Raw genomic sequence first — 24,358 nt, forward strand, 5'->3', positions numbered from 1 at the left:
GGCCTTTTCTCTTCCTTATCTTCCCTATCTCCATATCCTCTTACTCCTGCTCCCTTGGGTTCCCTGCCAAATATGCCATCTGCCTCCAAGCCTTTGCCTTAGACTCTGTTATTTGGGGAGCTCAAACTAAGATAAATAACTTTTAATTTTACTTTTAATATAATTTAACTACTGTTAAACTTAACAGTTAAAACAATAAAAATAGAGTGAATAACTTCTAAAACCAGTATAAGAAAAATTGGAATGGAGGGAAAACTCAGTTAATCTAAAAGAAGGAAGAAATAAGTTTTTTAAAATGTTTAAAATAAGATGGTAGAAATAAACCCAAATAAATGAGAAATCACAATCAATGTAAATGGGCTAAAGGCTCCAGTTAAAAGATAAAGACTACCAAACTGGATTAAAAAGTATAACAAAACAAAGTTCAGATATATGCCAGTTACAAGATAAACATCAAAATTCAAGGATATAGAAAGACTGCAAATAAGGATGGAAAAAAATCATACACCAAGCAAATGCTGAAGGACATTTGGTATGGTATATATATTTCAGATATAATAGTCTTTAAGGCCAAAAATGTTTTTAGAGATTAAAAAAAAAGAGCTCATTACACATTGAAAAAATGTTCAATTCACTATAACTATGTAACAATTCTAAATCTGAATGTATCTAATAGTGTGGTTTCAAAATATATAAAACAAAAATTGATCCATCTATAAGGACAAGTTGACAAATTTACCATCTAAGTGGGAGATTTTAACAACCTGCTCTCAGAGGGTGATAGGTCCAGCAGATCAAAATCAATAATGACAGAGAAGATCTGAACTATATATTTGAAAAGCATGATTTAAGAGCTGTACATAGAACACTGTACCAATAATCAGAGGACACACGTTCTTTTCAAGCACACATAGAACCTTTATAAAAATTGATTAAGTACTAGGCATTTCAAAGAATCTAACCTAACAGGCCACATTCTTAGGCAACAATGAAATTACACTAGAAATGAATAAAAAAGAAGAGACCATAATAGAAATTAAAGAAACTCTATAATAAATATATGGTGAAGAAAAATGGTGAAACTACTCTAAATCAAACCTTATGGGCTTCAGTTACATTTGTGCCTACAGATAAAGTTAATGACCTCAAAGGCTTTTATTATAAAGGAAGAGAGGATGGAAAGAAACGAGTAGCTAAACATTGAACTTTAAAAGGTAGAACATAATAATAGAAAAAAACCCAAAGAAAGCAGTAAGGAAATAGTAGAGTAAAGGCCAGATAATGAGGAAATGGAAAACAAAGACCCAAAAGAAAGGAGCAACAGGGTATACTTTGCTTCTTTGAAAATCCTAATAAAATTAACACACCTTTGCAAGACATAAATTGTGAGAAGAAACAAGCAAACAACTTTGGGAATGAAAAGGGGGCATACCTATGTACTAAAGCAGCAGAGATTGCAAAGTAATAAGAGAATATCATTTAAAAATTCATGCTAATAATTTCAAAACTCATACAAAATACATAACTTCCTTGGAAAATAAAAATCACTAAAATTGACTCAAAAGTAAATGATTCTATAGCCACAAAGGGCATGGATTCAACATTTAAAAATATCTCTCCAAGAAGACACCAGTCACAGACAGTTCTGTAAATTAGGTGAGCTCTACAAAACTTTCATGGAACAAATAATTCTAAACTTACATAATATTTCAGAGAGTCAAAAAGAGGCCAGCATATCCTGAATATAAAATCTTGACAAAACCCGTACAAGAAAGGAAAGTTATAGCCCAATTTAACTCATGGCTATTGCTGTAAACATTCTAATCAATATATTAGAAAATTGAAACTAAAACCAAAAATAATACTTTATGAACAAATTTATATTATTCCAGGAATACAAGGGTAGTTCAACTGTAGAAAAATATATAAATGTAATTTACCACATTAGCAAATTAGAACGTCTGATATTCAATTATCATCAGTTACCATCAATTATTTATGTGAAAAGTATTAGCAAATTCAGGATAGAAGAAACTTTCCTTAGCCTGATAAACTATATCTACCTGAAATCTATAGCCAACATTTTATTCTGTGGAAAAATATTAAAAGCATCCTCTCTAAAGTTTGGAACAGGAAAGAATTCTTGTCACTACTACTTCAAACAATATACTGGAAGTCCTAGACAATGCAATAAGTCAAGGAAAAAAATGCATAAGGACTAGAAAGGAATAATCAGTATTATTAGCAGATAATAGGGTAAAAAGCTCAAAATAATCTACAAAAAATGATTATAATGCATAAGAGAATTTAGTAAGTTGATGGGTTTTGATAATACAAATGTCAATTGTATCTGTATAGATGGGAAAGAATCAAAAATTCAATTAATATTCTATTTGTGGTAGAAAAAAAAACATAATGTACTTAGGGATAATAAAACAAAGATATATATATATGTAATATATAATATTACATATATATAATAATATATATATATATATAATGTATATATATATATTACTTATCATGGGCCATGAACTATTTTAAGCACTCTTTTATATTAATTCATATAATTCTAACAAAAACTCTATGAGGTAGGTGCTATAAATAAATTAGTCTCATTTTACAGCTGTGGAAATTGATAGCCAAAGAGATTATATGAGTTGTCCATATTGCAAAGTTATTTAAATGCAACATCTGTTTCCAGAGTATGCACTTTTAACTACTATTCTGCAATTTCCTTTTTGGATAAAATTGCAAAACTTTATTAAAAGGCATAAAAAAATCTAAATAAATAGAAGAGCATACCATGCTTATGGATAGGATGACTTAATATCATAAAGATACAATTCTCTCCAAATTGCTCCATATATTCAATGTAATTCCAGTCAAAATCCTAAAAGGATTTTCATGGAACTTGTCCAGTTAGTTACAAAATTTATATGGATGAACAAAGTGTCAAAAGGAGTCAGTGTATTCCTGAAAAATAAGAACAAGAGAGGAGAGAGATAACAGATAACAGCATAAAATATTAATACTATAAAAATAAAGAATGTGGTTTTGGCACAGGGATAGACAAATAAACGAATGTAACATAAAAAAGAACTTATAAACTGATCCATGCATATGTGGAAACTGATAGGTGACAGAGTGGATCAGTGGGGAAAAGATGGGCTTTCCAATATGTTGTACTGGTTATCTACCCAACTTCCCTCACTCCCTTACACGTTCCTTGTATAAGAATTTCCTTCCCAGGCTCTGCTCTGAGGGAACCTGATGCCTGCGAGATACATTGAACTACTAAGCACCTAAAAGCAAGAGCAAACCTGCTTTGAGGGAAGAAGAGATGCCAGATGTGTGAGAAGAAATCATTCACAATATGCTCAAAGGTATGTAGAGAGGGTCCAACCTCTTTTCCCCACCTCCCCTGACATTATTCTTTAGTAGGTAGTTAACCTCATTCACATACATTTTATTATTTTCTAAAAGGAAACAAATAGAAGATCTTTGCATAGGAATGGTAAATAAAGAGGGGGTAGGGTAGAGAGGGATGAAAAAGCTAAAAGCTAAAGGTAGATGAAAAACATACAAGTCAGGAAGAATGAACCTCAAATAACAGGAAAACTTCAGGTAAATATTAGGTTGAACCATATGATATTGTCAATGTTTAAACATTTTGAGTCACAAAAATACAATTTCATATGGTTCAATTTGAACATTTTTCCAAATTCTTGCAGAAGTTACAGACAATATAATATCTCTTAGAGCTCAAAAAGAAATAGATGGTGCGAAGGAAAAAATAAGACAACAAAAAGAAATGGCATATATGTTAGCAGAGCTCCTGAAGAGAAATGGAAGATAAAACAAAACGATTACAGAAATAAAAGCCACATTAAAAGCAATAAAAATACAATGAAACTAACGGAAAACAATGGCCTGATGCCTTGAAGAAATCGCATTAAGCAAAATGGAAAATTGCAATGATATAATCATGATTATAGAGGTGATAGTTACTATTGTCTTTGATAGCGTTCCTTATAAGTAAACTCTGAGGTAGACAGTTACATGCAGAAGATCTATTGGAATGTATTCACAGGGCAACATCTCTAAGGAAATGAGTAAGGCAGAACTGGGCAAAGAGAAAGCTGACCTGTGATGAGATTGCAACTGAGGTCTTAAGCCAATTGTGCATGGAGCTCTGAAGCGGGATGGGCTTCAGAGTTGTCCTGTATTGAGAAAAGAAGGCTAAGCTTTGTTTTCCCTCATCATTCCAATCCATCATTGGCCATAAGCGGGGTGAGTCATTTTCTCTGGTTGAGGGTTTGTCTCAGTGAAGGATGCAGCTGTGAGCCCTCAGCAACTGATCTATCCAGCAGCAGGGAAATAGATGCCTTGACCTAAAGAAGGAAGTTGGTGGAACACCACAGTATCCGCTGGAGTCCACCTCTTGCACTGCTCAGATCCACTTGCTTCCTATGATAAGTCTGCCCCTTGTGGGAACAGTTTCTTCAGGATCTTCGTTGGTCTTGCTTCCATTGGTCTTGCTTCCATAGGTCTTGCATCTACTGGGTCATATGACCAGCCTTGACCTGCTGCAGGGTCCCTTCCTGCTCTGGACACCACTCAGAGCTGGCAGACTCTGTGTCACCTAGTAAATGGGTTGAACAAGCAGTTTCCTAAATTAAATATGTCTATATAAGTGTTACACTTCTTTCTTACCTTAGGGACATTTTGTAATGTCATTTGTCCTGTGCTTTTGAAAGAGTCAATCATGCCCCAAATTCCTGGACCCTAAAAACATCACTGAATCTCAGGTGGGTTTACCTTTCTGTAGAAGGCATGCATCTTACTAGGGCCTCCAATGTATTTGCCACTTCCTGCTCATCCACTCCAGTCGATAGAATGAATGTCCTTGGTGTCCTGCGAGTTATCTGATATGATCTCTGTTATTGGTCTGGTTGGTAGGAGGGAAGGTGGGGGTAGATCCTGAGAAGGATAAGCATTATCTTGTAAGGTACCAGTCTCATGGAGGCTCCTGCATGATCTTCAAACAAGGTGGATTCACTGTCTTCTAACAGAGTGGGCCACTTGTGCACACCTAGCAAGTTCTGGGGAACATGGGAGTTCAAGATTCACTAATGTAAATATTCAGATACGCTCATCCCAAGTCTCAGGATCCAGTGCCTTCCTTATTAGGGCCCTGACTTTTGCATGGAAGACCTGCTGGAACTGGGAATCCAACTTTCTCTGAATCTCTACTGAGCTCCTGAGCCTGGTTCTCCGGTCTGTTTGCTCAGCAGCTGCAGTAGATTGGGGTTTTCTTAAATGCTGTCAAGGAAACCCTCTGGCTTTCACATTTTTTCTTGAATTTGTGGTGAGTCACACTGAGCCAATCACTGCTCTTCAACACATCAATGGCACTCACAACAGCTACCCCATTCCATCGTCCTTACAGTTACCACTTACCTCATACACTCAAGCTTCTCCTACCAGTATTGTTTCCCCATGTAACTCATTAAATCATGTCCTTGACATGTGCTGTGGAACTTACCTTCTGAACTTTAATTCATTTTATCCTCTTAGTTTTGGCCCATTCTTCCAGCTTGACAAGATCTTGAATCTTGATTTCTTATTCACTGCATTATCCCCCCAGATTTATAGCATCTTTATTCAATTTATTGATAAAAATATTGAACAGGACTGGGTCAATGTTGATAAAATTGTTGAACAGGACAAGTGTAAAGACAGGTTCTTGAGGCAGGCCATGAGGAGGCATGCCACATTAGTCTCTCTAATTCAACAAATATTTATTGAATACCTAATATTTGCTGGCAATCTGCCTTACATTGAGGCTGTAATGATGAACAAGAAACATCTCCTGACTACGAGCTTCTTAGGCCTCTTCATACAGGTTTGCATCAATCCATTTATTTACTGTTTGGGGCTAGAGTATTCAGCTAGGTTATAAATACACCAAAACATACTATTGTCTACCCTTGTGGTTCTCAGAAATTTTAATTTAATGGATCAGTAAACATCTAAATACAAGTAATAAGAATAAGGAGGTGATACAAACAGCATTTTTTCAAATGGTAATTTTTCAAAATAAGGATACTATTTAGCAAATTCTCTCTAATAACACTGTCATTTCAAAATATAAAGGGCACAGTCCCTGCCCTCATGAAGTTTATAATCTAGTGAGAGCTTGACTTTAAACAAAGAAACAAAGGAATAAAGTACAAGTTGTGAAAGTTGGTATGAAGGAAATTAATTGCGGACAAGGATAGAGAATAATGGAAGTAGCTGGGAAAAGCCTTTCAAAGGAGTGGCATTTTAGCTTATAGATGAAGGAACCTGAAGGAGCCGGCCATCAGGAAAGTCCGAGGGAGAACAGCACGTTTGAAACTCCTGATCTGGGAGTGTGGTGTTTTTGGAAAAGCTGAGATTAAGCTAGTTGAGCTGGACCCCCAAGACTGAGGAGGAGCAGCTGATGCTAAAGGTTGGAGAGGGTGGAGAGGCAAGCAGGATTAACTCAGAGTGACTGCCAGGACACTCCCTGTGTTGCCTGCAACCATCTAGTGGGGACTGGTGACCCTGTTGCCCTCAGTGGGAAGGCTGTGCACGGCTTCAGCTTCCCATAGGACCTCTAGGTGGAATCAACACTGGGCTGCTGGCTTTCTTAGCCGTTGCATGCAACTCTTCAGAGCATCTAGCATCCAAGCATTCTCAAGGCTACTTTCACAAGAGACTGAGAAAAGGCAACACAGATTAGAATGTAGACAGATGCACAGTTTAGGATGGAGGTAGATGGGACCAACCACTCCATGGCACAGCTGCAGAAGCTCGGCCTGTGGGCTCTGGCTTGCACTGTGTAGTTAGCCTGAGCCCTTCCCTTGACCAAGAGCTTGGCTGAAGTCAAAGCATGTGGAGCTTGCTAAGCCACAATAAGGAGTTTGGATTTTATTCAAGGTGCAAAAGGAAACCACTGAAAGCTTTTGAGCAAGGAAGTAAAGTGATCTGATTTATGCTGTAAAAACCTCACTCTGCTTGCTGTGTAGGGGAATGGATTATGTAAGGACAGGAGTGGAAGCCGGGGAACCGGTTGGAAGGCTATTGAATTAACCCAGATGAAAGAAAGTGGCTTGTCAAGAGAATTCATGTTGGGAATGGAGAGAAGTAGCTGGACTCAAAATGTATTTAGGAAGTAGAGTAATAAGACTTACTAATAGATTAGATGTTAGGTATTATGTGTCAGAAGAACTCAAACACAATGCCCAGATATCTTGCTTGAGCTACTGGGTGTATGGGGGTTCCATTCACATAGACGGGGGAGAAGGAAAAAGAAATAATTTTAAGAGAGAAAAGAATGGATTTCCCTTCAGAAATGTGAAGTTTGAGATATCTGTGAGGCATTCAAATGGAGGGGTCAATTGGGCTACTGGATGTATTAATCTGGAGTCCAAAAGAGGGGTTTTGGGCTGGAGGTATTAATTTTGTAATATTTATTATATACATGGACTGAGCCATGGGATTGAGGAGGGTATAGAGAGATAAAAGTAGAGATTAGTCTAGAATCCTAGAGAATGTCAATATGGGATGTCACATACAAGAAAGGGAGAGAAGGATGGAGGGAGAAAGAGAAGGAGACAGGGAGAGAGGCAAGGAGAGAGAGGACAGAGAATAGAGAAGACCGACCCTGTGGAGTAAGAGGAAATCCCCAAAGCGGAGATTTGTGGAAGTCAAGAGCGGGGAGTATTAAGGAAGGAAGTCCTGGTCAACCACGTGTAACACCAGGGAGGCACAGAGAAAATGAGACAGAGGCATTGGGAATTCAGATGGTAGTGACCTTGATATTCCTTCCTTAACACGGCTACAGTTGGACTGTTGGGAGGCAGAACCAACTTGAGGTGGGTGGTTGAGAGGTAAATGGAGGAGGAAAAACAGGAACGGCACGTGTTGAACATTCTTGTGAGGAATGTGGCTCTGAGAGGAGCATAGAAACGGAGTGTTAGCTGGAGAGGGAAGAGAGACTGAATGAAGGTTTTTAAAGAATGGGAGACACCAGGACATTTTTGTAAGCTCTTGGGAAAGATGCAGGGGAGAGGGAGTGTTTAATGGTGAAGGAGAGAATTAACTGGAAGAGTGAAGTTGGTGGTCCATATTCAAAGGTCTTATCTTTACTGAAACCTTTCAGAAAATTAGGTCATTGTCTCTCTACTCTTTGAATATTTAAATATACAGTTAATGGACCTATACTCCCAACTGCAAATTCTTTCAGTGCTCTGTGATGAAATTGGCCTGAGTCTTCAACCCAGACTACACTGACAGTGTCTGGGGATGCTCTTATCATGTCATACTATCTCCTGACCAATGGCTTCTGACTGAAGCCTGTTCCATCTTTCCGATGAAGACAGAAGCTCAGCAGTGACTGAGAGGCAATGCCTGTCCTGTGTCTTTGTCTCACATTGCACTGTTTGCCCCAAGTAGGTTGCTTTCTTGTCCTATTAATATAAATGTATCTGGGAGAGCATTTGTGTTGTCCTTTCCAGTGTCACCCAGCTCATTATTAGCTGTGACCTCTAGATACTGCTCTTATTGGCATACACCACTCTGGCATTTCTCCCTGGCCATGTGCCCATCTGGAGTGATTATTCTGGCTGATTCCACAACATCCATTATATCCTAGATAATTATGCTCCTATGAGTTTTTAAAATAGATCTTTATTGGAGTATAATTGTTTCACAACACTGTGTTAGTTTCTGTTATACACCAAAGTGAATCAGCCATATGCATAAATATGTCCCCATATCCCCTCCCTCTTGAGCCTCCCTCCCATCCTCCCTATTCCACCCCTCTAGGTCATTGCAAAGCCCCGAGTTGATCTCCCTGTGCTATGCTGCTTCTTCCCACTAGCTAACTATTTTACATTCGGTAGTGTATACATGTCGATGCTGCTCTCACTTCACCCCAGCTTCCCCCTCCCACCCCTTGTCCTCAAGTCCATTCTCTATGTCTACATATTTATACCTGCCCTGCAACTAGGTTCATCAGTACCATTTTTTTTTTTTTTTAGATTCCATACATGGAACCAACCTAAATGTCCATCGACAGATGAATGGATAAAGAAGATGTAGCACATATATACAAAGAAATGAAATTGAGTTATTTGTAGGGAGGTGGGTGGACCTAGAGTCTCTCATACAGAGTAAAGTAGGTCAGAAAGAGAAAAACAAATATCATATGCTCCTATGATTTTATGAAAGAATTCTTGTCAGGGATTGCTTTAACGATGACCATATTATCCAATTTCATCGAGCCTGAGGGTGAAGACAACCCACAGGGGAGGTTAAGATCAAGGGAAGTCAAAGGAATGCCCTCTTATACCATTCCTGGGGCCCACCCACCTAATGAACTTCTGTGATATGCTTTCTTCCTTTAGGTGAGTCTGAGTTGGTGTTTTCTCTGTTTTTCAGTCAAAGGCATCCTTTCTTTTATACTTTCCTGCTACTTGCCACCCCCCTACATCCTTTTGAAATCTATATTCATCAAAGAGCTCCCTGTGCAGATATATTGATTTCTTTGGATGTCTTTTTAATTGGGATCAATTATAATTGCATCCTGAGAATTTCTTGTTTTAGGGCCACCCAACATCCCTTTCAGTATTCCAATGTTGTAAAATTTGAGACATCCAATATTTTAGGTAATTGGTCCTGTTTTTCCCATAGACTGACTATTGAAACGTGCTAAAATCGTTGTTTTGGCAACTGAACTTCGTTTCCTCAGAGTGCCCCTTGCACCAGCTGCAATATAAAGTCTACTGGCTAATGACATGCTCTGATTTTTGGTTTGGAAATATGGTCACTGTTCTTTTAGAGCCTGTCTACGGTACCAGACCGATCTGAATTTTTTTTAACATCTTTATTGGAGTATAATTGCTTTACAATGGTGTGTTAGTTTCTGCTGTATAACAAAGTGAATCTGCTATACATATACATATATCCCCATTTCTCCTCCCTCTTGTGCCTCCCTCCCACCTTCCTTATCCCACCCCTTTAAGTGGACACAAAGCACCGAGCTGATCTCCCTATGCTATGCAGCTGCTTCCCACTAGCTAGCTATTTTACATTTGGTAGTGTATATATGTCCACGCCACTCTCTCACTTCATCCCAGCTTACCCTTCCCCTTCCCCACGTCCTCAAATCCATTCTCTACATCTGCGTCTTTATTCCTGTCCTGTCCCTAGGTTCTATAGAACTATATATATATATATTTTAGATTCCATATATATGTGTTAGCATACAGTATTTGTTTTTCTCTTTCTGACTTACTTCACTCTGTATGACAGTCTCTAGGTCCATCCATCTCACTGCAAATAACTCAATTTCGTTTCTTTTTATGGCTGAGTAATATTCCATTGTATATATGTGCTACATCTTCTTTATCCAGATCTGAATGTTTTGAAACCTGCTTTTCTAAAGTGACTTGTCTGACTATATCCAATGTTTCTTTCCTTCACAATAACAACCTCCAACATGACACAGTCCCTTTCTCCCCAGGTTCCCATCACTTCTACTTCAACAATTTGTTCTTCCTTGTTGGTCGGAATTAAGTCCATAGGAGCAGCTCCGTTCTCACATCCTTTTCTTTCCGAGAGACGAAATTGTCAGCACTGTGAGTCAGCTAGCTCAATTGGTATGAACCTAAGGGACATATCTGCAGTAATTCTCATGCTGGAAGAAAGGAGTTTGATGTGAGCTTCAGATCAGCAAAGAAATTGGATTTATTTTGGACACTGTATCAGGAGGAAAAGGATCAGAGCCACTGGGAGAAATTGAGGTGATTGAATAGATCAGACCAAAGCTAAAGGCTGAGTTCAGTCTCTTCAAGAAATGAAACACTGGCCATAGGAGACACCGTGTCTGCATTAGAAAGACACGGTACAGTGTTGACAGATCCGAGAAAATATGTAGATCACTTGGGGTTTGGACTGGTGAATGTTAGTGTGAGATGGAGCTGTGGCAGGAGTGGGTTTTGCTAGCAACTCACCTGGTGTTTTCATGGTGAGCCAGGAAGATCTTATTGGCAGAGGGGATAGTGGTGTAGGGCCAACCAGAGTCAGAGGGCAGGAGCATTGGAGGCACAGTAAGTTTTCTGTACAAATGGTGAGAAACAAAATGGTGGGGTGGATTTTAGGGTCAAGTCAGCATTGGGTGGGCTATGCCCTGTATTGGTAAATTACAGAACCCATTTGCATGTCAATATCCTCCTCTGTAAAATGTGGATAATAACATCTGCTCTGTAGGTTGATGAGGATTTAATTTTAAGGCATGTAAGGCACTCAATACAGAAGTGGCATAGAGAAAGGACTCAAGAAATGAGAGGGTCACAGGGCAAAGGGAAGGAGACTGCCACTCAGGGTAGGAGATTCCTAAAAGTGGGAAAACTGGAACTAGGGGACAGCAAGTGTGGGAAAAGACAGGCAGGGGTGGGAGGAAGGCATTCAAAGGGAACTGAGGACAAGTGATGGTGTCCAGAAATAGGGCCTGAGGGACAGCTGAACGTAGAGACAGGCAGTGATAAGCAACACAGTGCACAACTAATGTCTTCTGTGTGCAGGCATGACGTTTGGAGCTTTGAGTATAAACATAAAGAAGACAGCGCCTGCTCTCAAAGAGCCTACTCTCCAAGGGACAATTTTCTGGCTACCTGTGGGTATCTTATTGCAAAGAGAGAGTGTAGAAACAGGAGAAAGGGGAGTAAAGAAAATTTGAGTTTATTATGCATATAGGGATGAGTGGCTTAAGTAACAGTACCTGCCATTGGAGGGAAGAGGTGTCACTGAGGGGTCTTGAGTCTGTGTCCAGCCAGCAACACATGTGAACCTTGGGCACTGGGGCAAGAGGCTGTCTGAGCAGCTATGAGGGCCAGGATTCCTGTCATTATGAGGTTTTCTCATATGCATATTGAACTTATAGGAATTTTGCTTAAAGCTTTCAGTGGAAAACTATTTAAATAATTATATCAGCAGCCATCCCATACAAGGAGCCCATGTCCCCGAGAAAACCTGAGATGGAGACATGAAGTGCTGTTTTCTGGTTGTTCTCAAGTTTCCTTCCTTGTACATCCCAGGGTGGGAGCCTTTCCCTGGTTACAGGTGATAATAGTGTATAGAGATACAGTCCTGTAAATTGTAGTTTGCATGGAAACATTTTATTACATACTGTACGTCACTGTATATTGCTATATATGTTATATTGTAAAATATGTCAGAGTATGGAGGCTACACACAAACACACACACACACATGATTTAAAAAGAAGAAGAAAATTGACCCTTGAAGACCTCCACCCAAGTTAAGAAACAGAGCAGAGCCTGTGACTGAAAGCCTCCTGTATCCCCTCCCATCACAGCCTCTGTCTTTCCACAGGCAAACACTACCTAACTTTTGTGATATCATTCCCTTGCTTTTCTTTGTAGTTTTCCCACCTATTCACATATCTCTAAATACTATATTGCAAGTTTTCGTGTGCTCGAACTTTACAGAAATGGAATCATACTGTGCATATTTTTTGTGACTTTCTTCTTTAACTTCCAGTTGGCTTGTGAGCTTCAGTCAGTTCATTTCGTTGCTACACACTATTCCCCTTGTTTACTTAGACTCTACTGTTGACAGCCATTCATGTGGTTTGCAATTTTTTACCACCACGAACAATGCTGGTGTGAATTTTCTTCCCTGGCTCTTGGTGTCCAAATACAAGGGTTTATCTAGGGTTTGTACTTAAGAGTGGTATTTCTGGGGCATGTGCCTGTTCAACTTTACTAGGTGATGCCAAACTATCAGAGTGGTTGTACTAGTTTATAGTCTCATCAACAAGCTATGAGAAGTTTCATTACTCTACATTGTCCTCACCATCACTTTGTATTGAATATATATATACACATATGTATGTAAATAATATATATAAACAATTTTATATATGTATATTATATATAATATATGTATGTATATAATGTGTATATATTAAGGGTATATATGTGTATAAATATACACACACATTGTGTGCATATGTGTATATACTATCTATTTTTACTTATATAATAGTATACAGAGATGCATTCTCTAAACATAATGTACTTTATGGAAAATTTAAGGAATTTGCAAGAGTAATATCGTCCATATTCAATTTTCTCTCTCTCCTTGATTTTAGAACACACCTCTGACATAAAAAAGCAGATCCTCTGTTTGGGAAATTAAATTTTTTGTGGTTCAGAGGAGAATTTCTGAGAGAGGAGACCCCAAGAGTTTAGTTGAGGTATGCTTCTACCCTCTTCTGACCCATGATCAATGCATCCCAAATGTGCTGAATTAATAATGCTGACAGGGGCTTTCCTCTAGCCAGGAGAGCTCAGTCTGTCCTGATGAGAAGTTCTGGAAACTTGAGACTCAGTAGTTGCCCTCACTGAGACATGAAGGGACTCCTGAGGTTGTGAATGACTGGTATTGAATGACTTAATAAAGGATCCAAGGCCACAAGAACCATACAAACTGATTGGGATTCCAGGTACCCCTTAGAGCATTTGCTATTTCCTGTTCTATAATTGAATTACATGGTGAGGTAGTGTGCATATGTATAGAAGTGTTTTTATTTGGTTGATGGTTGATCAGAGAATTACAAGCATGAAGAGAATGAATACATTTCCCATAGTTAGCCAGAGTGGATTAAATGACACAGTAGCCTGTGCATATCTATATATTTTTGCATTTCTTAAAAGTTTTCTTTGTTTTAATAGCAGAGGCTTTCATATAAATGAAGTATAATAGGAAGGTATGATATACAAAATTAAAGGTGTTATTTTATTGGAAAAATGTTTACGTTTACTTATAAGTCAGTAAATGAGAATAGTTATAAACATCTATATTTACATGAATATGTGGTTGTAAATGGTAATAGTTTCCTTTCCTTTATTTATCTTTTTACATAGACTTTACTTCTCAGAGAAATCTTAGGTTCACAGCAAAACTGAGCTGATAGTACAGAGGTTTCCCATATGCCCCTTGGCTCCCTCCTGCCGCCTCTCCCATTACCAACATCCCCCACCAGAGTGGTACATTTGTTACAATCCATGAACCTACACTGACACTTCATTATTATCCAGAGCCCACAGTTTACAGTAGGGTTCACTACTGGAGTTCTATGTCCTATGGGTTTTGACAAATGTATAATGACATGTATCCACTATTATCATATCATAAACAGAGTAGTTTCACTGACTTAAAATTCCTCTGTATTCAGCCTATTCAGCCTTCCTCCCCATCAGCCCATTCAACCTCCTCCCCATCAGCCCCTGCTTTTATTAAAAAAAAAAAAAAATAGCTCCAGAGATTTAGAAGGTGGGGAGTAGGAAGTTGTTATATCAAAACAAAATACTAACAATATATAATATCATTTGCAGTTTAAAAAGTCAAAAAACTAAAAATTCAATTAAGAAATTAAAAAGGCAAGCCACAGACTGGGAGATAACATTCATGGCACATGTATTGGACAAAGGACTTGTATCCAGAATATAAAAAAGAACTCCAATTCATCAAGAGTAAAAAGACAAACAAGCCTCCAAGATATGGGGAAAAGACTTGAGCAGACACTTCACAAAAGAAGATATGAAATGGCCAATAAGCATAGGAAAAGATGCTTGACAAACAAAACCCACACGTACCTAGTAGCCTCTTTGTATCTAGTAGAACAGATAAAGGAAACAGCACCAAAGATTGACAGCACCAAATTTTGTCAAGGATGTGGACTGACTTGAATTCTTATACTTTGTTGATGCAAGTGTCCCAACTGCGTTGGAAAACTGTTCAGGAGTTTCTTATAAGGTTAAATTTCACCTCACCTATGACCCAGAAACTCCATTCCTAGGTATTTACTGAAAATAAATGAAAACATGTGTCTTAAAAAAGACTTGTATATAATTAGTAGCTTTATTTACAATAGCCCTAAACCAAGGGCAACCCATGTCTATCAACAAGTAAATGGATAAACAAAATGTGACATATTCATGTAATGGAATACTACTCAGCAATGAAAAAGAATGAATATGGATCTATGTAACAACATAGATGGATCTCAAAAACATTATGTTGAGTGAAAGAAGGCAGATACAAATGAATACATATTGGGTGATTCCATCTCTGTGAAGTTCAAGAACAGAGAAAAACTAATCTATGGTAATAAAAATCGGCAGATGGAGGTGGGTTCTGATGGGAGGAGGACATGAGGGAACTTGCTGGGGTGACAGAAATGTTCTATACTTACACTGGGTGTTGTTTCCACAGGTGTGTATACATTTGTCAAAACTATCAATGAAAACTGTTACAATCCGTGCATTTCATTGTATGCAAATTTCACAATAAAAACGAACCAAAATACTAATTAAGTATCATTCATAAATTACCATAAGCACTTACTGTCACCATACGAAGTGCCTGTGATGCTGTGAGTCACTCCTCACTTGTGACTGCACGAAGGTGATGCCTTCAAAGAAGAGGGTGCTCCCAGCAGTGGACCCTGAGCCTCGCCCCATGTTGGACTGGTCACCACACGTGTAGCAATGCATGTTTTCTCAAACGACCTCACACAAGGAGACATGTGAAGATCTAAATTAAAAAACAAAAAACAAATGGAAAACGACCGAAAAGCAAAACCACGTTCCTGATCAACGACACGTTTATTACCAGAAGTTTAAATATTTGTCACAGATGGCAGAAATGATGCTGAGGTCTAAACAAAGATGATTGAACCTAACATGATAAATTCACATGGTGGAGGTCATCTGTGTGCTAAAATGTATTTTGTTGCACATTTTCATGCTCTTGCTATTTTGCATTATGCTTTTAAAGCATTAATATGTATATTTATAATAAGAATCAAATGCTTGGAAAGCCTCTGAGGTTGGAACCCACTGGTCTAGCTATACTAACTCTGTGTTGGAGGCCAGGATGCCGTCTTCTGTTTATGCTAAATAGCTTCTTCAATGGCCAGACTGAAGTGTTAACAGTTTAGTGGTAATGAGTGAGCAAGCAGGCCGTCTGGGAGACTAAATGACTCCTGTTAAAAAATTGATAACGGTTCCTCCTAGGCAGACACAAAGGACAGATAAATAAAGGGAGGCTGTAAGCTGTCCTGTGACTCTAAATCAGATGGTGTAGGTGAAACCACTATTTCAACCCATTCTTGGCTGTGTGAACATTTTCTGGGCCTCAGTTTCCTCCTGTGTCCTGCCTAACTCACAGGGAGTATAATGGTGCTTCTCAAATTTTAATATGCATGCAAGTCCTTGGTGTTCCTGTTAAAATACAGATGATAATCTAGTAGGTCTGGGATGGGGTCTGAGATTCTGCATTTCTAACAAGCTTCTGGGGGAAGCTGGTATTGCTGGTCCCAGGTCCGTACTTGGAGTGGCCAAGGGCTAGGGACTCTGTCTGCCTTGGGAGTAAAGAATGGGGGACACACTCAAACTACTGCTTTCTGAGTGAGCCTCCCCATGATAATTTAACTTAGATTATGCGTGGAGAGAAGGTGGGATTAGAAAGAAAATTCAGATCCTTTAAGGCTCTGCTGTCCAATATGGTAGCCACTAGCACCATTTGGCTATTTACATTTAAGTAAAATGAAATAAAAGATTCAGTTCCTTAGTCAAAATAACAACATTTCAAGTGCTCAATAGCCACATAAGATGAATGATGGGAAATTTATTGTATAACTCGGCACAGAATCAAAACATTTCCTTCATCGCAGGAAGTCTTATTGCATGTCCCTGTTTTGGAGGTACTCAAAGAGAGAACTTGGCTCAGGTTAGGACCTGGGAGCCAGGCTGTTTTCCAGAATGAGGAATCTTCCACGTACAGATTTATCATCGAAGCTGAGTGAAGCTGGAAGCTGCATCCATTGGTAATTAATTAGTGTCATTTTAAATCTTTGGACCTGGAGCAGAATACTGTTCTGCTCAGCTTGTCCTCATCCAGCTAGCCCATTCTTTAGCACATGCGTTTCGCGAGAGAGCAAAGTTGGTGGACCTCCAGACCCTTCCAAGATGGTAGGCTCCCTATTTCAGTGTTTTCTAAACCGTATTCTGCAAAAGCTGTGGCATTCAGGCTCTGGGCTCCTTCTGCTGCGTCTAAAAGATCAGCTTCACTTTTTTCTGTTTCATATATTGGTTTCCTTGCAAAACGTCCCTCTGGAAAAAAAATTGGTCCCACTTTAAACAAAGTTTCCAAACCACTGATTCTAGTTCATTCATCTCACTTTATAAATGTTGAAACTGAGGTCCAGGGAGGTGTAGGGTCTGACCTTTCCCAGTTCATAGGGCCAATTAGCAAGAGAGCTGAGATGAGAAGTCTTGTCTCCTGACCTGCGCAGCTCTCCTTCCACTGGCTCACGGTTAATTATCGTCAAGTGCTGCGTGGCTGGCCACCCCAGCTGGACTCTGGCTCCTGGAGGGGAGGATGGGGTCGATACATTTCTGGTACCACTGCTGGTCTGTTGCCTGGCTCCCTGATGGGGAATTAGCACCATCTAGTTGATTGCAAGTTGTGGTAGCTTCCTGGGAACTGAGGTGCTGGGGGTAATTCGAGGCAGAACACAGGCATCCTTCAAGACCTCCAAGTTTATAGTTTGGAGGTGATGCTTTCCACACACCAGGCTTTCCAGGTGAATGTGACTTGCCAACTATTCAAGGACTAGGAAAGGGTCTTCAGAAGGTATTCATGGTTTTTTCTTCCACTGGCCTTGAGCCTCTGTCCCAGAACTGTCCTCCAAGTCAGGCCTGAGCTCCCTGGACTGACATGCAACTAATTTCTAGCCTATATCCAGAGCTCTGTGCTTTTCCATTGTTGGGCTCATTAACTATACAATGATGATTGCTGACTCCCCAGCTGGCTGTCTTCTTCCGTTTTTGTTTTTATAGTAGATCTTTCTTGAGCTTCTATCTGTCCCTCTGGTAACACTTTATCTCTATATTCACACATGTTAACCATATGCCAAGGAACAGAAGTTTCTGAGCTTCTCGTAAATGGTGCTGATGAGGGATTGGATCCAGTTAGGCCACTGGATTCTGAATGGGGATTATTAGAGACTGATGTGAGAAACAAAGCTCCCACAATGGAGTGTTCCTCTTAAATTGTATTCTGTCCCAGAGACCTGGGGCTGAATATTCCAGATAGACAGAGCTGCCTGCTTCACAAAAGGGTCCCATTTACCAGACATGTATAATTTAGGTTAATTTGAAATTTAGTCTAAATTGAGCAGTCTCTTTGCTTACTCCCAACACAATGATGATTTATTGGCATATGCATAATGCATGGGATTCCATGAATCCACAAGGGCATTAATATTTTACATCCTGGAGGCCTTTCTCAGAAGATCTCTGTGCCTCTGGATGTTTCTACCTGCCCCCTACCATCTACACACACACACGCGCACACATACACACACACACACACGTGTGCATGCACACAGACGCACACACACACACACACACACACACACTTCGTTTTGGAGGTAGACCAAGCTACCTCCAACCACAGGTGGGTCAAGAATTAGAAATCATGATTTAGAGAACTAGGGTGGCAGTGTCAAACTTTCTCTTCTCTCTCGTTTGTTTGTTTTCTTTTTTCCCCTCTTTTGAAAGATGTATGACCAACTCCTGGTTGGTTCACTAAGACCCATTTCACTACCATTCCCCTTGTCCTTCTGTCTGATAGACTCTAGAAAGCAAAATACCTAAATTTCTAGCCTTGCTTGTCACCCCCAACAAATCTAGGGTGGCCATGTGGCATCCTTTTGGACAACTGGATATTGGCAGAGGTCCCAGGTAGAGCTTCCATTCCTGGATAAAAACATCAAGCCTTGTAAGAAGAAAGATTTTGTCTCATATTTTAACCTATCTTTCATCTTCCTGATTGTGATATAGAAACAGGCCAGAAGGTGAAGTAGTCTTTTTGCAACCACGAGGCTGACGACAGAAGCTCCATGGTAAAGATAGCAGAGCGAAAAAATAGGAGAAGCCTGGTTCCCTGACGACCGTTTTGAGCAGCTGAACTGCTAATCTGAACCTCTTATTACCTAAAGAAACAAACTCTACCTTTTTAAACTATTGCTTGTTCAGTTTTAGATGATAGTCAAATACGTGGGTGCAAGATATATGGTAAATTTTTTCAATATCCCACCTTTCCCGCAAGGGAATTTCTTGGCTCAGAAGCCATGTGGTTACCAATAAAAGCCCTAGATTAGAAGTAAGAATCTGAGGTTCTAGTTCTGGATTTGCCATAAACTTGGACCCATAAGGCTATTAGAACTATGCATCCTGCAGGCCTTTCTTGGACAAATCATTTTCCGTATCTTTGCCCTCATCTGTAAAGTGAGAGTGTTGGACCACTTCTGAATTCTCTAGGATTACATGAAGCTTTCCCAGTCCACTGGGAGGGGATAAGTTGTGAAATCCTTTCTTTTAGTACCACTGAAACCCTTTCTATCAATGGCATTCTCTATCTACCATTTCTCCATCTAATGTGGTAGACAGTTAGAATACAAAATGGGAGGAGATTATGTCAGTCATATAAGGCTGTGTGATAATCCACTCCCTAAAAATTAGTAGCTTAAATTGAAACAAAACCTATTTATTAATTCTTACGATTCTGTGGATTGGCTGGCAGGTCTTCTGGTCTTGCCTGCACTCACTCATGTGGCTGCATTCAACCTCCAAGAGGAGGTCTTGAGGAATGCAGGTGTATCGGTGCTGGTTGTTGGGTGGGGTGTCTCAATTCTCTCTGCTTGTCTTCTCCATCCATCAGGATAACTCAGACTTCTTTATGTGATGACTCTGGTTTCCAAGAGAGTAAAATAGAAGCTGCAAGATATTTTAAGGCCTTGGCCCAGAAGTTCTAAAATATCATTTCTATTACATGTCATCATAAGACCCTAAAGCCTCAACTAATCCTAGTGTCAGGGTTGATGTCCTTGATCTTATGTTCTGCATCAGGTCCAGATGTAGATGAGGTCCCTTGTGTGTTGCTGCTCCCATGGGGCTACTAGTGATTAAGAGAACTGTGAATTAAAAAGACATATCTTTTTAGGTGTACATTCCACCTACATACCCAATATACAATGTACCAATATACAGTGGAGGGGCAGAGCAAGGACAGTCATAGTAGATAGACATATCCAGATAAAAGGCGGGGGAACAAGAGGTACACACTGGTCCAGAGAAACTCTGAAATCCAGCCAAGCACATGTTGCCAGTTCCCTCAACTCCAGGGGCACAGGGTTTCCCTTAACTAGAGTCCAGTTCTGCTCCCTTGAGGGGGACCCTCATCCCTTGACCTCCTTAGTTCTTGGCTGTGTCCTCTGCACTTTCAGCTCTGTCCTTTGGACTCTTGGCTCTACGCTCTGAAGTGTCTTTCCTTTTCTACAAGAAGTGGTCTATGTTTTTAGCTGAGAAGATTTTTCGATTTGCTTCCTGCCTATAGAAAGTTGGGATGGGGCAAAGGCCTTTTTTCATTGTGAACTGTCACAATGAAATGTTCTTTTTAGTAAGAACTGATACAGGCTTTTAAAAACATTGTGAGTTTTCTATGTATGAGATTACTGTCCACTCCATTTGATAAATGCCACATCCAACATTTCTTCTGAGGCAGGACTATCTCTATCTTGGACTATGAGTCATGGACTGTGGGAAAGGGTCTATGATACACTGGCTAAAATCTTCCTGAGTTCTTAACCAAGGGTCTTATGGCCATGCTCTTGATTTGATCTTTACTCTGAGAGGTGTTTTGCATGCTCAAGGGATATGAATCATGTGGTCAAAGGGTAGATAGTGGTAGATTGTTTCCAAAGATGGCTGCAGAAACCCTTCCACTGTGCATGCTTTTTTGCCTTCTTGCAATGTGACAGTGCCATTTCTTCCATGAAGAGGTAGAGTTTATCTCCCCTTGCCTTGAATCTAAGCTGGCCCTGTGTCTTGTTTGACCAACAGAGTCAGGTAGAAGGGAATTTTTCTCCCCCTGTCTTGGAGCTTTAAGCCACCTTGCAAAGAAGCATGGTTATCCTTCTAGAGAAATGCTGTAGAGAGAAAGGCCCTACCTGGCAGCAGTGCTAACCAGACAGGTGTGTGAGGCCACCTTGGATCATCCAGCCCTTGTCGAGCTTGCCTATGACTGTAGTTACCTGAATAACTCCAGCCAGCAACACAGGGAGCAGATGCCCAGCTGAGCCCAGCAAACCCACAGCATCATGAGAGATAACAAGTTGTTATTTTAATCCATTGGGTTTTGGAATAGTTTGTTATGCAGCATTAGATCACTGATACAGGATGATGGCCTTGTTTTCTGTATCTCAGACTCTTGGTCCTTTGAGTGCTTGTGAAAGTAGCAGTTTTCTTTGCAAGGCCCAAATTACCTGGAAGCCCAGACATTATCTTCCTAAACCTTTCCACTGGGGCCCAGCAGGTGTTTAATAGCCCTCCCTAGAGTCTGCCACCCCTCCCTACCTAGCAACCTGTTCCCCATGGGCTTGAGAGGATGCAGTGAGAACAGTCATAACAGCTGGCGGAACAGCTGCAAGACAGAAAGGCACTGGGAGTGTAATTACTTAGAAGTGAGTAGCGGGGGTGCTGGGGATGAGGCTGAACCCTTAGGCAGGGGCTGGGAGGGATTGAATGGCCCTGGGAAGGCCCCACCCCCTCAGGGAATTCACCAGCATTCCTCGATACTGGGGACTGTCCATTCCTCGAATAAACCACGCCTTGCCTTGCCTGATGCCCTTCTCTTGCCTGGTGTTGTTCCCCTACCTGGAATGCTCCATCCCTCTTGTTCAGCAGAGGAAATCCTACTTCATTTTAAAGACTCATTCACACATCTTCTCTGTGATGTTTTTTTTTAACTTGCCTGGGCAGAGTCAGCTGATCCTCTTCTGTTCTCACTGTGCACTCCTTAGAATGCTATTAGCTCTTATTACAGTCTGACTTGTCTGTTGGGTGCTTTACTAGTTAAGATTATATTTAAATGAGTGTACCATAAAGCTCTAAAATAATAACATCTTAAACAAGGTAGAACACTCCCTCTCCTATATAAGAAAGCTTGGTGGGGGCGGACAGTAAGTCCTGGGCTGGTAGGTACCCCACAGTGTCAGGGCTCAGACTCTTTCTAGTCTGTGTTCTACTGTGCATAGGTTCCATTCTGAAGGTCACCTCAAGGTCAAAGGTGGCTGCTGGAGGTCCAGCCTTCACATCCACATTCCAGCCATCTGGAATGAAGAAAAGGGCACATTCTTTCCCTTTAAGCACAATCTTTAGAAATTGCACATATCTTCTCTGTTTATGTCTTCAATCTGAGCTTCAGGTGAAGCTGAGAAATATGGTCTTTAATCCCAGCTAAAACTGAGAATTATATTTCTAAGAAAGAGGGAGATGATTCATATAAGGGGGTCAGTTATTGGTATTTGTCAAAGTATTATTTGTCCTCCTCATTAGAATGAATTTCTTGAGACCAGAAAACCTATTCTATTCATCCATGTTTTTCCCACAATGACCAACTCTGTGCCTGATACACTGTAGATAGTCAGTGAACAATGATATAGCAAATCTGCTTGCTGATTTGAGGCCAATATGTCTAGGATGGGGTAACACAATTCATTATTAATAACTCAGTAAAAATTTGTCTCTGGTCTTCAAGTCCTGGCTTCCTATTTTTCTTTCTGTATTTCTATACTTTCTCTCTGACTTTTCCCTACCTACTCTCTCTTGCCCCTGGGTTCTCAGGCCCTGAATCTATTATCACACCATCTCACAAACTCTCTGCTGGGCTGTCCAGGGTCTGGATCTAGGGAGCTAAAGACTGGGAGGTGCTGTGTTGTTCTCATTGGGTGAGGAGTTGGTGGAGGTGTGGTGTTTGAATTAGAGGCCAGAGAACCTGGGTGATAGGTTCAGTTTGGCCACAGGTAAATCTGTGACACTAGTAACCTGTGTTTATTATCTTCACCTTGATTTCTTCTGTAAAATTCTAGAGATATACACTATCCTCATCCTAGGGATTCAGAATGTGCAACAAGATATTAAAGACCATGTCTATTTAACATGTATGTGTATGTATATATGTGTATATATATGTAACAAACAGTTGCAAGGTGTTATTTTTAGGTGTATATATAACAAACAAACAACGAATAAAAGTGTATCCTCCCCCACTGCAACTGGTTTCCAAAGCATGTGTTGAATGGAAAGGGATAGGAAGATCCTTGACCTACACCTTCTTCCTCTTCCCTCAGTGCTCTTTCCTGAGCTGCTTGTGTTGTAGCTCAGAAACCAGAAGCCCTTCTTTGTCCTGAGGTGTTACTCCCGGTCATTTCCACTGATGGGCTTGGAGTGACAGGGTGATACACTGCACTGAGATGGGGAAAGTTTTCTCCGGCTGGTCCTGGAAACCTCCTTGACATAGATTTTCTTGGGGCTCAGAAGCTTGACAGATGTGAAACAAAGGTGGCCTGCAGGGCCCTAAGGCTGGATTGGCCCCGTTATCCACCCACTGGATGTTTTAGGCACTGCTTGGCCTTTGAAGGATTTACTGTGTCATTGGAGAAGGAAAGAGAAAAATCAATGGATGAAGGTGGTCTAAAGTCCATGCAGGCAGATGGGCTGAGTAGGCTCTTGGTGACCTCTTTGCTTGTTGCCCTTCTCTGCCCAGGGGATGTGGCAGAGTGGGAAAGAAAGTGATCCTTCCAGAAAGCCAGTGAGTATCAGGAATGGTCTTGTGAGCTGCCATCCCAGGCTTTCCTGCAGGCACGGCTGCCTTGACTGCCATGTTCTCCATCACTGTTGTCATAGAGAAGCAAGTGGGAGCCAGAGGGAAACAAGGATCTGGTGGTGAAATGAAGACAGGGAAAAGTTAGCACACAGCCTCCTGGATGTCGCTGGAGATGAGTGGCAGGCTTGGCTAAGAGTGTGTCAGCAATCAAAGCAGAGGAAAACACGACAACAAAGTAATAGGACTTATCAGGTCCACATGAAAGATCAAAATCCTACTCCCATCCTACTTGCTAGGAGAACACAGCTTTTTCTGCTATGAAATGGGTTCCTCTGAAGGGTTAACTGTGACATCCTTCAAGTCATTGCTATCCTGCATAGGACACGCCGTGCCCTCCTGTTTTGCCCCTCTAAGGGCATGATGCCAAAGTCCAATCCTAATAAAAAGCAGTGCAGAGAACAAAGCCACATGATTTTAACCTGGAACAATTATAGCCCTCTGTGGCTCTTCCTTTTCCCCTAAGCCTTTTGCTTGCCTATTTACCCCCATTATTACCCATAAGTGC

Source organism: Balaenoptera acutorostrata, chromosome 6, assembly GCF_949987535.1.
Source record: "Balaenoptera acutorostrata chromosome 6, mBalAcu1.1, whole genome shotgun sequence".
Classification (NCBI taxonomy): Eukaryota; Metazoa; Chordata; class Mammalia; order Artiodactyla; family Balaenopteridae; genus Balaenoptera; species Balaenoptera acutorostrata.